The sequence below is a fragment of the Xenopus laevis genome, chromosome 1L (assembly GCF_017654675.1).
Source record: "Xenopus laevis strain J_2021 chromosome 1L, Xenopus_laevis_v10.1, whole genome shotgun sequence".
In the NCBI taxonomy this organism is placed as follows: Eukaryota; Metazoa; Chordata; class Amphibia; order Anura; family Pipidae; genus Xenopus; species Xenopus laevis.
The window spans coordinates 84,366,217-84,381,534 of NC_054371.1; the positions used below are offsets into that span (position 1 = coordinate 84,366,217).

Here is a 15,318-nt window from a genome sequence, read left to right on the forward strand (position 1 = left end):
GGTATGGGAACTGTTATCTAGAATGCTCACAACCTGGGTTTTTCCAGATATGGAATAGTTTTATAATTTGGATCTCCATACATTGTCTATTAAAAAGAATAATTTAAACATTAAATAAGCCCAGTAGGATGGTTTGCCCTCAATAAGGATTAATTGTATCTTAGTTGGGATCAAGTACAAACTATGGTTTTATTATTTCAGAGAAAAAGTAAATCATTTTTAAAAATTTGAATTATTTGATTATAATTGCATCTATGGGAGCCATTCTGTAATTTAGAGCTTTCTGGGTAATGGGTTTCCTGATAACGATCCCATACTTGTACCTTGTATTTATTTTTTATATGCACTTAAGAGCTAAATCCAAGTATTGTTTTTTTACTTGTTTGAAAGAGTTAATTAAAGGAGAAGGAAAGTCTACTTCCACTTGGTTCTTCCAGCAATCACCATGGAGCGATCCTCTTCCGGCTTTTTCTTTCTTCTTGTGGCTGTGCATGCACAATAGAGTGAAAAGCTGAACTTTATGAAAAAGTCGGCTATTTCATTCTACTGTGCATGCGTCTGCCCCGGGAAGTTTGAAGAAAGAAAAAGCTGCTGCAATAACCCTGGGCCGGTGCAGTTTTCTGCTGATAGGAGCACCGGCCCGGGGTTTCAGGTAAGTATACAATCACTTGGGGGTAGGGTTGCCACCTTTACTGAAAAATATTACCGGCCAGTGGGGGGCGGGCACCAAAAGGGGGTGGTACGTGATGCAAAAGTGGGCGGAGCTATGTGGTGTGCCGCAAAAGGGGCGGAGCAACATTGCAGCGATGTCCACAGCTCTGGAAAAAAGGTAAGTTCTGTGCGAATTGGGGGCAGGCCAGGGGCTTTTTTTAAAGGGTATTACAAATTACCAGCAACTGCATTGCCGGTAAATTTGTAATCCCAGCCTTGGCAGGTGTTTTACTGGCTAGGCCGGTAAAATACCGGCCGGGTGGCAACTCTACTTACGGGTGCCTACTATTTGGCACCCCTAAGTGTAATAGACTTTTCTTCTCCTTTAAGTAACTCTTTCAAACAATCTAGAGTTAAGTAAAAGAACAATACTTGGGGTGCCTAAGATTTGGCACCCCAAGTGGAAGAATACTTTCCTTATACTTTAATAGCTTGCAGCTTGTGTCTTGCAAAATACTTAATTATTCCCTGGCTGCTAAGCTACAACCTTCTTTATCACATCCCACAGCCTTCCAGTAGAGTTTCTCCTTACAAGTAATCTGCAATGGATGTGGACAAGGAATCATTCATCTGTAGTAGACTGAGTAGGGCAATATATTTACTCAAATGCATTTGCTCTAAAGTTTTACCTTTTGTTTCTGTTAGCTGTAATCAGTGCTGTGCATGCCATGAAACAAGGTAAGAACTTTTTAAAGAGAAATTAGTACAGAGGCATTTATGATCCGTGCAGTAGCGATCCTAGAGGGGGCGGGCCCTGGTGCGGGATGCGCAACCGGGCCCCGCCCCTCCGTATGGCCGCATTTGTATGTGGCGCACGGACTGCCGGGGGGCCCTGAGGGGGTGCGGGCCCTGGCCCGCTCGCACCCCCTGCTCCCCCGGTAGTTCCGCCACTGGATCGGTGGTAAATAAAGCATTAAATAATAAGATTATTATATGATGACCTTATACATTTTATACAAAGTTGTCATATCTCTCCCTTTATGCTTCTTCTCCAGCATAAACAACCCCACTTGACCAGTCTTTCCATAACCTTTACCAACTTACCCTTCTTTGGACTATAATTCAATAATATCCAGCTTGAGTCCTCAAAACCTTGTTGCCCTTGTAGATGGTAACTGGCATTGCATGGTAATGCAGCACATTGTAGCAAAGGACACATTTGGGTTTTAAAAGTTAACCAGGTTCTATTTATCCCAAATCACAGGCCCTCCCATTTGTCCAATGAGATAATACAATTCCACAGGGTTGCTAATCAGAAGTGCATTGAAGCAAAGGACAAAACATTTTTATAAAGGTTTTCATTGTTACCAAGCTTCACTATATCAGCATATTTTGGCACTAACTAACGAAACATGGCTCTAAATTGGAAAAGCTCAGGCTTAGAGATTGTCTGGATAAAATCATTACCTTTGAATAAAGCAGCTCTCCGGGAACAAGCTGGGAGAGGAAAGAAAGATCAAAAAGTAATGTTAACATGGACGCCCCAAATAATTTGTGTTTCACATCCTAGGTTATAAAGCCTCAATTTATCCTGAAGGAATAAGTTTCTGTTTGGGTTACAATACACCATGAGAGTTGGCAGGGACATTTTTTTTCTCAAAATGAATCTCAAAATAGATCTTTTATTCAAGGCATCATACACTTCTTACAAAGGTCATTTTGAATGGTATGTTTCACTTTAATGGAGACTCAGGCTATCCCAATGATAACACAGACACAACATTCTTTGAATGTTATTTTAATGTAATACATTTCATGGATATTTAGACTCTTTGCTATTTCACTGTGTTTATAGATGTGACACATTTGTGAAACCCTAACATACAGCAGTAACACTCTCTCAATAGGCTGAATTGGCATATGGTTATACAAGTGGGCAGTAACACCACCGTCACCACGTCAAGCCTTTACCCATTGTTATTGCCCATTCACACACCTTTCATATCTACTCTGTGCCGTCATGAGAAGGGGTTATGGCTGGCAGGGAGATTGGGAAAGCATACTATGTTTTTAATAAACCCTTACAATATTTGGATGTGACTCCTTGACAATCATTCTCTGCTGATCCAATGCACTTCTCTGCTGCTCTATATAATGTTCCCCCAACCTCTACACTACACTGCAACCCCTTTGGTTCTAACAGTCTGTGGTCCCAGGTTTCTCTTTGTAAAACCCTATGTTTATCCAACGATTACTTCCACTTGCTTTCTTTTCAACCCTCAATCTTCTGTCCCCTGCTATGTAATTCCATCAGCTTTAACTCGACAAGCCAACTCTAGATCTTTCCAGCACCTTCCTCTTATCCCATAGAGCCTCTGCACTTCCAACTTCTATATTTACCCCCCCCCCTTACCATCAAGGTCTTCCTCTGATCACCTGGCTATCCCTTTATCATATCTACAGCTTGAATCCCTACCACTTCTCTACTGACCCCTGCTGGCTGTCCATAAGAACTCTCCATTATCTTCGACTCACTATTTAGCTAATAACTCACATTCATTCACTTCTTTCAGCTCCTTTTTAACCCAGGCTAATTCTGCATCCTTCTCTCTGTCTTTGAGGCACTACAAACACTGATGGCGGCACTGAGTTTTCATTCACTCATTGAATCACACACCATTCATACTAGCAGCATAGAAATTGCCTCCCTACTCTCTTTTTCTAACTCTACCTATCAAATAATCAATATATATATATTGAAATAGGCCTTTATTCAGCTAAATATCCTAAAACTATCTAACATTTTTAACTGAATATCATAATAGTTTAACATAAATAAATATTCTATATATTATTATGCCTCTTTGGGGGTTATGTGATAAAAGGCACTAAGTTTGCCATGTAGCAGTAACCCATAGCTACCAATCAGCAGGTAGAATTTACTGGTCATCTGTTTAAATGCAAACATCTGATTGGTTGCTATAGGTTACTGCTCCTCAGGGGTGCTTCACCAATGAGGCAAGTTGAGGCTGTCGCCTCAGACGGCAGCGCCCCACTAGGTACCAGGGGCAGCAAAAATGCTGCTCCTGGTACTTTAAGAGCAAATTTTTTTTGGGGGGGGGGGCAGCAGCAACTGCTGCTGCCTCAGGCGGCAGAGGGGCCAGGATCGCCCCTGCTGCTCCTGGGCAAACCTAGTGCCTTATGTTACAGGGGGGAGAGTTGCAGGGGGCCCCAAGGGTAAGGGGGCCCTGCTACGCCACACTTACTTGATTAGCCGGGCCCCCGTCTAGCTGCTGACTTTGGGATGGCATGGACGTTTAAGGGGCCCTGGCCACCAATTTTCTCATAATGTGGAGGGGGGGCCCTGGCCACCAATTTTTTTTCTCATGGGTCCTAGCCACCAATATTTTTTAATGGGGGGGCCCTGGCCACAAATGGTTTTTTATGGGGGGCCCTGACCACCAATATATTTTTATTTTTTATTAACATGTGGGAACCCTAGCCACCAATATTTTTTTTTTTTTTTTTTACTGTGTGGTGGGGGCGGACCTGTAGGTGGGGCTTGCGGTGGGTGCAGCCCAGGGGGCCCAGGAAATTTTGTCGTATGGGGCCCTGCGATTTCTGATGGCGGTTCTGCATATGGGGGTTTACTACATATCTTATTCTGTGCTAACTATATATTATAGGCGTGTTCCTATTTATTAATTAGTATTAACTAAATACATATGTTTATTTTAACATGTTACTATGATAACAAACTATCATAATATCCCACTTTTTATACTTCATAAAATATCACTGACTATTAGCTTATTTATTAAGGATCCTATTAACTTAAATATTCATATCCTATCCAATTGAAATCTATCTTTAACTATTATAAAACTAGTGCACGAATAAAGTATTAAATATGCTAGCCAAGCCCTTAGCCTTATCACTAGAATTTAATCTTTTTTTTTTTTTGAAAATGTTTTATTTGATTTTCATATTAAACAAGTAATAACATTATGACAGCAAATATTATGCAGATGAAGAAAGACATGTATTCAATATGATGACATAGTGAGATTGAAAACGGAATACAATTTTAAAAGACTGACAACAATAAACTGAAAATAACAAAAATTAACTAAGCCAGTGGAAGTAAACATATTGAAAGAAAAATGTCCATTCGTTGACTGGAATGTCTGAACGCGTAACTTACAAATGAAGCAACCGTCCTATTTGTTTACCTGAATTAGAATTACAAGCTTCAAGATAAGGAGACCAAATCAGTTTAAAAGAGTCTATGGAATTATTCCCTTTGGTTTTGTATAATAAGGCTTCTTGCCAAATAAACTGGTTCATAAAAGAAATAGCATCTGCTAACGGGGGGTTCTTTATGTAATCAAGAATTAAATAAAGCTTTCTTGGAAGCAGCTAGGAAAAAAACTGTCAAAAATTCATCTTCATGGGAAATAAAATTTGTGTTAGGAAATGAAGAACATACCATATTATCCAGATGCAAAAAACAAAGCACGGAGAAAATTTAATCTGTATCTTCAAATGATAATTCAAAAAACCAAAGATTTCCCTCCAATATAGGACAATCTTTGGACAGGACCATAGATAATGGAAAAGTGATACATTAATTTCATCACATTTAGGGCAATATGAAATAGGGCTATTAGAGGAATTTTTTGAAAACAGTTTCCCATAGCCTAGATGGGCAAGCTTAAAATGTTGTATCCTCCAATTCTCTGCTAAAATTAATTTATTATAATCCCTAATCGATTTGACCAAATCTGAGGGAGTTATTTGACAATGTAAAAATTCAGACCATTTAGAGGAAGGTTTTGATAACGGGTGTGAATCTGAACTATGATTATTCCTAATTTTTTTAGAAAGAGAGCTAATAGAGATCAAACCAGGGAATTCCAAAAACTCTGCCAAATCGTCTGCAAGCTTGTGCTCAGCTAAAACCAGGTTGTTATTATTATGTAGCAGAGACAGACCACATTGACACGCTAAATAATAATATCTATCAGAATCCCGAAGCTTGTATTGTTCTTTGAGATTTGACCAGGGCATTAAGGTTTTCTTAAGCGGATCAAATATATCTTTTACCAGAACCAGTGACTTTCTTGAAAATATAAGGGCATGTAAGGGGTTACTGTATAGCTATACCCATGACGAGAGAATAAATGTTTCCACACAAATATAGAGTCGCGATAGATAGGATTCCTCTTAAAATCATAAGGAACATTGCTCCATTTACTATGCAAAACAGATAATATATCAAAAAAGGGTTCTTGAAAGATTTCAATATCGGGGTTTGTAAATTTGTTGCCTTGAGAGATCCACTCAATAAAATATCTGGTGAGGGCTGATAAATTAAAAGCTCTGAAATCAGGAAGGTTTAATCCTCCAAGCTTAACTGGAGCTCTCAATTTATAGAGGGCTATTTTTGCCTTTTTACCATTCCAAATAAATTTAGTTAAAGAATTTAATCTTTTAACTATTTTAATTTGCCAATTAATAAGTAAGAAAATATTTTTATTAGACAAATTAATAAAACAGTCTAACATTCTAATGCTTTTTTTAAAGAACATCCTAACACTTTTATAGTACAGGTATATTTGTTCCTAATTACCAAGCTATTCATAATAAATACAATTCATAGTAGTCTTAACTCTATTTGACTTTATATTTGCTACCTAGTTATCTTAGTACTACGGCCTTCGACTTCGAATCGATTCAAACTAAAAATCGTTAGAATATTCGACCATTCGATCGTTCGATAATCGAAGTACTGTCTCTTTAAACATTTCTTCGACCCCCTAGTTTGCCACCTAAAACCTACCGAGGCCAATGATAGCCTATGAGGAAGGTCCCCATAGGCTTGCTAACAATTTTCTGATTGAAGGATAATCCTTCGATCAATGGATTAAAATCCTTCGAATCGTTCGATTAGAAGGATTTAATAGTTCGAATTGCGTAAAATCCTTCGACTTCGATATTCGAAGTCGAAGGATTTTAATTTGGCAGTCGAATATCGAGGGTTAATTAACCCTTGATATTCGACCCTTAATACATCTGCCCCTTAATATTAGGAGAAATACATGATTATTCCAATGCTGAAACGTCCATGTAGGAGATGCTACAGTAAATATATAACAATGTAAATAGCTGATGTTACTCTATAGTAAAAAATTCATATAATTAGTTCCATTAATTACATTTTTTTAGTATGATGTAGAGAGTGCTATTCTGAGACAAGTTGTAATTGGTTTTCATTTTGGCAATCTGATAGCTATTGTCCAAATTACCCTAGCAAGAGACTGAAATATAAATAGGAGAGAGCCTGAGTACAAAGATGAGTAAAAAAAAAAAACAGAAATAATAATTTAAATGTGTAGCCTTACAGAGCATTTGTTTTTTGGGGTCAGTTTGTCAACCATAGACTTCTATGCATTTTGGCAAATTTATGCTGTTTCACAAATTTTTGGCTAAGTGAATTTGGGCAGATTCGCTCATCACTAGTAACAAATACACCCCCAAGAGATGTTAGAGGGGGGAGATCTTGATAAAAAGTTATGCAAACTTGAGGTGTATTGGATTTATCAATTAAAAACTACAGAGAACTATGGTGGGCTGAACAGAGAGTGGGAGATGGCTTGCTATTGTCATCAGTGCCCATTTCCAGTGATAAAAAAGAAGGTATTTTATATTCTGTTATAGAAAATCCCTCTGACAGTAATAATGATTTTTGCAATTTTTTGTAATGTAATTTCTGATACCAATAATGGAGATTTAAATGAATGTATGCTGTATTTCATATTGTGATTCTTTCGTGGCATTTTTGTTTAAGTTGAGGTATTATTTTGCTCAACTTAATACATTCATTAAAGTTTATTTATCATGCTGATTTTAATTATGTGGCACATTCATTGGGGGTAGGGGTTAAAGTGTTTCAGTGGGTGTGGTTCACCTTTACTTATTAACCTGTGTGTGCTTCTGAGGAAGTGGCGAGACGCCACGAAACGTGTCAAGCGTGGGGTATCATTTATGATTGCAGATGTCAAATGCTTTCAATCAAACTGAAATAAACTAAGCTTTTATGGAACCAAGCTCCTGTGCTCCGTACAGTGCTATAGTGTGGTCCTAGTAACAAATAGTGACTTGTGCTAATCTTAAATACTGATAACCATTGTAAAAATGGAGCCAAAACAAGATCAAACAATTCATGCCCCAATTAAGTTATTTTTATGTTAATGAGGCATCCTCACTGGATGTTCCTGTTGGTAATTAGACCATAGAGGTAGAGAGAGGCCTTAGAGATTGCTCTACAGTGAGCAGAGGGACATGAGTAGGTGATTAGGCATTTAAAATGCTGCTGCTATCACAATCTCTTTAATTAATGTGGCAATATAAAGGGGAAAATAGCTTTGAAAAACCATACTTGTGGGGTGCTTCCTGGTGGTCTGCTATTTGTTGCTAGTTGTGTCCCAAACTTCAGAGGTATGTCTGCAGCTTATCCACAGCAGGTGCTAGTGTTGTGTTGTTGTTTGGTAAAGCATTTGATGTATAACAAATAACATTTTATGCCTAGAGAGCATGACATGCTGCCACAATAAAACACAGTTTACAAGGAAACATTTGTTTTCATAATACAGATATAGGATTTGTTATCCAGAATGCTCAAGACCTGTTTTTTTTTCCGGATAACAAATCTTTCCTTCATTTGGATATTCATACCTTAAGTCTACTAGAAAATCATGTAAGCATTAAATAAACCCCACAGGCTGGGTTTGCTACCAATAAGGATTAATTATATCTTAGTTTGGATCAAGTAATAGTTTTGCTATTAGATAAAAAGGTAATTATTTTTAAAAAATTTGGATTATTAAAATGGAGTCAATGGGAGAGGGCCTTTCCATAATTCGGAGCTTTCTGGATAACAGGTTTCCAGATAACTGATCCCATTCTGTAATAAATATTGGTTGTTATTCTTAGTATAGCAATGACACATTTTGGTTGACTGATTATTAAAGTATACTCTCTTTTAATATTGGACAATATCTTCCTGTGCACTTTTCTAAAAGCACAGGGCACCTACCCCCCCAATAATTTCACATTCGGTTCAGGATTCGGTTAAGATTCTGCTTTTTTCAGCAGCATTCAGATTTGGCGGAATCCAAGTGCTTGGCCCAATCGAATTAAGAAAAAAATCAAATCTCTTCACTCAAACAAGATATTCAAAAATTTCTTAACGGCGCATTCTCTTCCCCGTTAATTTACATATGCCAATTTGGGTTCAAAATCAGTATTCGGCTGAATCTTTCAAAAAGGATTTGGCCAAATCCTATAATAGTGGATTTGGTGCATCCCTACTTTTCAGGTTTGTTCACAATCAACTACTGCATATACGTATTCTTCATACTTCTTGTTATTTAGAAATAGGGGTTGCAAATTAAATCACACTGTTCTCTTTCAGTGTAATGCATTAAAATATTTTGCATGGGGGGTGTACCATAGGCATTTGCCCCTACGCAGGACCCTAAATTGGTGTTAGGATATGGGTAGGGCATGCCACTTACGTGAATACACCTGCAGCACTGTAATCATAGGGCCTGCTGGTAGTAAATGACACCAAGTAGCTTCCAAACTTCTTTTCTGCGGATTCACAGCACATGATCTGGACTGTGCTTAGGGACTGACTCAACATACAGCAGATATAGAGCATTATCCTCTCTACTATAATTTACAAGAACATAACAAGTAAAAAGTAAAAGCACAATGCCAAAGACCACAGAACTGCAGCCTTCATATGTAGCTATACTTCCAATATATAACCCAATACATTGTATAATTACACTGGCTAAGAATTTAAGGAATGTGCTTCTCTTTGAAAAAATAAAGCCGCAGGACACATTTTTTCCACTCCTCTGTGCTATGTAGCGTAGCAACCTATGGATTAATAACCACACAGCTTTCACATGCTGCATTTTAAAATGCAAACTTAAATACAACATTGTGAGAAATTTGACATTTCTCATCTCCTATCACTCTGTATATGCTGACAGTGTTTTGGTTTTTTTCAGATTAAATACATCATCATTTTCAAAACAAGGCAGAAAACAAATCAGCCCTCCCTCCAGCATCCCGTATTTGTCCAACCATGACTCTTTTCTTAGCGTTATGCAAACACTAACAGGGGTAAGCTTCTGCATGCGTTAGTTCTTTAAGGACTCAGCACTTTAGATACTTTCCTGGTTTCTTGTCCTTATTATATGCAAAGGGGCACACTTGTCTACGAGCCATCTAATGGTGTGTGAAGTTAGAAGGTAGGTTACTAAGCAGCACTTGTAGCAGGTGGCGTGGAAGGAGCACCAGTATAATTGGAAATGTATGTTTAATATTCCTTATCACTTCCAGTGCAGAAATATAATTTAGGATTCATTTTTTGATGCAGCCATGGTGCTGTGCGGACTATTTTTCGAGTTAATTGTTCTGCTCTGTGTTTTGCTTTGCTAAAGATCAACTTGTTAATGGCACAATATCTGCACTTTAAAAACACGTCTCTGCCAAATTGTTAAGCCTGGTTTATTAATCTTCTTGTCTCCATTCATTAGTGAAAGCTGGCATCATATTCATCCTGTTTCCAAAGACAGATTACTGATAAAATATATCATACTGCTATTTACATAACATTTATTGTTTCTAAAAATTTATTTTTTTTGCAGCAGGTATAATACAAGAGAAACACTCAGATGTAATTGTATTATGCCAAGACAGACTGTAACAAAAATGACATTTGGCTCTATTTTATTTGATGGAGTATTTATTGTTTTCTTGAAATTTACAGGATTAATTGTGAGAAAAGAACATAATTATAAACTCTAAAAAGCAGAGCCCACTATTCTTCTTGTATCAGTCACTACAGGTATGGGAGCTGTTATTCAAAATGCTTGGGACCTGGGGTTTTCTGTATAACGGATCTTTTTATAATTTGGATCTTCATACCTTAAATCTACTAGAAAATCCATTTAAACATTAAATAAACCCAATAGGCTGGTTTTGCTTCCAATAAGGATTAATTATATCATCTTAGTTTGGATCAAGTACAAGGTAATGTTTTATAATTACAGAAAAAAAGGACATTAATTAAACATTTGGATTATTTGAATAAAATGTCTACTGGAGATGGCCTTTCTGTAATTTGGAGCTTTCTGGATAATGGGTTTCCAGATAACAGATCCTATACCTGTATTTATTTGTAATCAGATGCATATAGCTATTGTTTAGAACTGTAGAACATGGTAGCACTGTATGAATACTAATACTACTACTACTAATATTAAAGCAGGGTTGCTGTCAGATATCTTGGGGCATTAGTAGTCGAGTGGATATGTAAAGGGAACTGTCTAGGCATACTTTGTCACTGTGTTAATGATCTAAAATTATTTAGTTTTTTATTCAGCAGCTCTCCATTTTGCAATTTAGGCAATCTGGTTGCTAGGGCCAAATTACCCTAGCAACCATGCATTTATTGGAATAAGAGACTGGAATAGTAATAGGAGAGGCCTGAATTGAATTTTGTTTTTTAGATGGGGTTAGTGATCTTTTGAAAGCTGGAAAGTCAGAAGAAGGCAAATAATTCAAAAACTATAAAAAAATAAATAAATAAATAAGGGAGACCAATTGAAAAGTTGCTTAGAATTGTCCATCATATAACATACTTTAATTCCTAAATTATATGAGCAGCTTTCAGACAGACGTTAAAATAACTGTTGGCTTTGGGTGCTGTAATTTCAAGTGTATTTAAATTGGAATTGCTGAGCAATAAACCTATAGCAATGCAGGGCTGTCTTCTCTGGTGTATTGAATAATCCGGTTTCATATGTGCTCCTTATTTTGCTGTGCATATAAGAGAAACTGAATGGGCTTTTGTTAGTACCCGTGTGGTGTAATAGGAGACAGACTTCCTAGTAGAGCTTGACTTTGGTATGCTAATGGGTTGAAATAGAGAAACTTGCTGCATCCTGTCTGCATTTAGATTCCAGAGTGGTCTTGTCTAATTCCTCTAGCAACATGGCTGACTGCATATAAGTAATGTGCTTTTGTGCTTATATTTGTTCCTTCACTGGCAGCAGTTCTCTCTTTTTTAAATTTCTTCCAATGTATATGCTGATACATGCTTGAAGAACAAAAATGTAGAATTCTATAGAAACTGACAATATTCTTGCAAGCTTTTCTTTTACTATTTTTCCATAAAAGGACATGGTTTTCATGTGCTCTCATGTGCTCACTACTCAACTTATGGCTGGTTATGTTGTGCAGATATTTTGTTCAGTTCAGTTATAGTAAGCAAAATTATGTTTTTATCAATGATTCATTGAGTTTTCATATCTACAGTGGTGTTTTCTATTTTTTGCTGTAATACTTAAAAATGTAAAATGAATAGCAGAGACGAGAGATTATGAGAAATGTACCATCTATAGAAACTACTGTTAAGCTACTACTCTCATCATGTTGCCAACTTAGCTGGAAGGTGTAGTCTTGCAAACCTGCTTTCCATTGCCTTTTGTTGGTTTTAGAAAAAGTGTCAGCATCCGAGTGTAAGTAGGAGTTCTATTTAGGCTCTGTACCTCCCTCTGCCCTGTGGGTACAAATACAAGCAATGAAGTAAAAGAAAAAATAATAAATGAAGACCATTATTGATTGCGTTCAAAATTAGTTTCTTCTTGTGGGCACAAAACCACAATACAAAATGAATTCAGTTAAAACATGTATGATTGGGCAATGAAAACATATAACTGAATGACATGGAAAATACAGAACATAAGGCAGGCAGGTACACGTATGTGTTTTTATTATGTTTGCCAAGCAGTACAATTGTTTATATTTGCATGTTTTTCTGATCTCGAGTTTCACTTTAGGTCTGTACCTTGGGGAATGGAGACTTAAGGTGGCCATACACGGGCCGATAAAAGCTGCCGACAGACCGAGTCGGCAGCTTATTGGCCCGTGTATGGGGGCCCCCGACGGGCTTCCCCGATCGAGATCTGGCCGAAAGTCGGCCAGATCTCGATCGGATGGGGTTAAAAATCCCGTCGGATCGCGGCCGCATCTGTTCGTTGATGCGGTCCCGCGATCCGACCGCCCGTTTGGCAAACGCTAGGATCCGATCGTTGGGCCCTAGGGCCCACGATCGGATCAGCCCGATATTGCCCACCTCAAGGTGGGCATATCGGAGGGAGATCCGCTCCTTTGGCGACATCGCCAAACGAGCGGATCTATCCGTGTATGGCCACCTTTATGCTATATGAAATATAAATATCTATCGATTTATTTTGGTTCAGTTTGACATTGGTATACTTTCTTGTGCATGCAGACTACATTTAGCAGTATAAATTACGCAGGGGTTGGATATAACAACAAGACAATGACCTTAAACACACTTCGAAACCTACAAAGGCATTTATGCAGAGAGAGAAATCTATGGGATGATTTGAAGCAGACTGTCCATGCTCAGCAGCCATCCAATTTAACTGAACTAGAGAGATTTTGTATGGATGAATTGTCAAAAATACCACCATCCAGAATCCAGACACTCATCAAAGGCTATAGGAGGTGTCTAGAGGCTGTTACATTTGCAAAAGGAGGCTCAACTAAGTATTGATGTAATATCTCTGTTGGGGTGCCCAAATGTATGCATCTTTCTTATTTTGTTATGATGCATATTTTCTGTTAATCCAATAAACGTTACGTCTCTGCTGAGATACTACTGTTTCCATAAGGCATGTTATATATTAAAATAAGGTTGCTACTTTGAAAGCTCAGCCAATGATAAACAAAACTCCAAAGAATTATGAGGGGTTCCCAAACTTTTTCATATATATATATATATATATATATATATATATATATATATATATATATATATATACACACACCTTCGCAAGGTCAGCACCCTGCCTGTATGGCTTGCCCCGGTGCACGGTAAATAGTTCAGATATTTCACAAAAAATACCAGCAACAACGGGATATTTTGTGCATCAAAATTGAACGTGTATTCACATTTGCATTAATAGCCTATTCATGCAAATGTGAATACACTTTCAATTTTGATGCACAAAATATCCCGGTGTTGCTGGGTTTTTTTTGTAAAATATATATATATTATTATTATTATTAACATGTATTTATATATCGCCAACATATTGCGTAGCACTGTAAAGTAAATGTGATTATACAACTAAATCACATGAATTATATACATAGAACATATGGAGTTACATACATCACAATCAATACAGGTACAAAAAGGTGAGGAAGGCCCTATGCATAGGCATACACTCTAAAGGGAAGGGAGTAATACACAAGGTGTGCGAGTGGGCAAGATCTAATTAAGTGGGTGAGAAATTTGGTATTGTATGTGGTGTTGCGTTTGGTAGTTAAGCAGAGTGAGGGTAGGCTTCTCAAAAGAAGTGTGTTTTAAGAGATTTCTTGAAAGCAGAAAGGTTGGGAGAAAGTCGGACAGACAGTGGGAGAGAGTTCAGCCCTTGCAAAGTCTTGAATGTGAGCATGTGAGCAGGTAATGAGAGAAGAGTTGAGTAGCAGGTCAGTAGAGGAGCATAGTAAGCGATTGGGCGAGTATATAGAGATGAGTTCAGAGATGTAGGGTGGGGCAGAGTTATGAAGTGCTTTGAAAGTCAGTGTCATTAATTTGAATTTGATTCTGAAAGGTAACGGAAGCCAGTGCAGGGATTAACAGAATGGCAAGGCAGAGGAGGAGCGGTTGCTGAGGTATATGAGCCTCACAGCAGTGTTCATTATGGACTGGAGAGGTGACAGTCTCTGGAGGTGAAGGCCAATTAAAAGAGAGTTACAGTAGTCTAGACGCGATATGATGAGAGAGTGAATAAGAATTTTGGCAGCATCTTGGGTGATAAAAGATCGTATTTTGGATATGTTCCTTAGGTGGAAGTGACATGATTTAATAAGTGACTGGATATGAGGAGTGAATGACAGGGCAGAATCTAGGATAACCCCAAGGCACCGGGCCTGGGGAGAGGGGGTGATAGTGGAATTGTTAACTATAATGGATACTTCCGGGATGTAACTGGAAAGAGAACCATTTCAGTTTTAGAGAGGTTTAATTTAAGGTAGCGGTGTGACATCCAGGTAGAGATAGCGGACAGGCAGGAGGAGACGCGAGTTAGGAGTTCTGGGTTGAGATCAGGAGATGAGAGATAGATCTGAGTATCGTCAGCATAGAGGTGATAGTGGAAACCATACGAGTTGATTAATTTGCCGAGGGAGGAAGTATAGAGGGAGAATATTAATGGTCCCAGGACAGAGCCTTGAGGAACTCCAACAGAAAGAGGTAGGGGAGAAGATGATACTCCATTGTAGGAGACACTGAAGGAACGATTGGTGATGTAAGAAGAGAACCAGGACAGGGCTGTGTCACGAAGGCCAAGCGAATGGAGGGACTAGAGGAGGAGAGGGTGATCTACAGTGTCAAATACGGCTGAGAGATCAAGCAGTATTAGTAGTGAGGAATGATTGTTGGCTTTAGCGGTTAAAAGGTCATTAGTTAGTCGAGTCAGGGCAGTTTCCGTGGAGTGTTGTGGCTTAAAACCAGATTGTAGGGGGTCCAGCAGGTTATTGTCAGAGAGG

General features: G+C 38.1%; 1 protein-coding gene across 1 annotated transcript in view; it reads left to right on the top strand.

Annotated features, from left to right (window-relative positions):
- The first annotated feature begins 9,907 nt into the window (after positions 1–9,907).
- Positions 9,908–15,318, top strand: part of abcg2.L (ATP binding cassette subfamily G member 2 (Junior blood group) L homeolog) — a 78,603-nt gene continuing 73,192 nt past the window's right edge. Inside the window, exon 1 of the mRNA XM_041581710.1 lies at positions 9,908–9,977. The gene's annotated coding sequence lies outside the window, so the exon portion shown is untranslated. The remainder of the gene's footprint in view (positions 9,978–15,318) is intronic.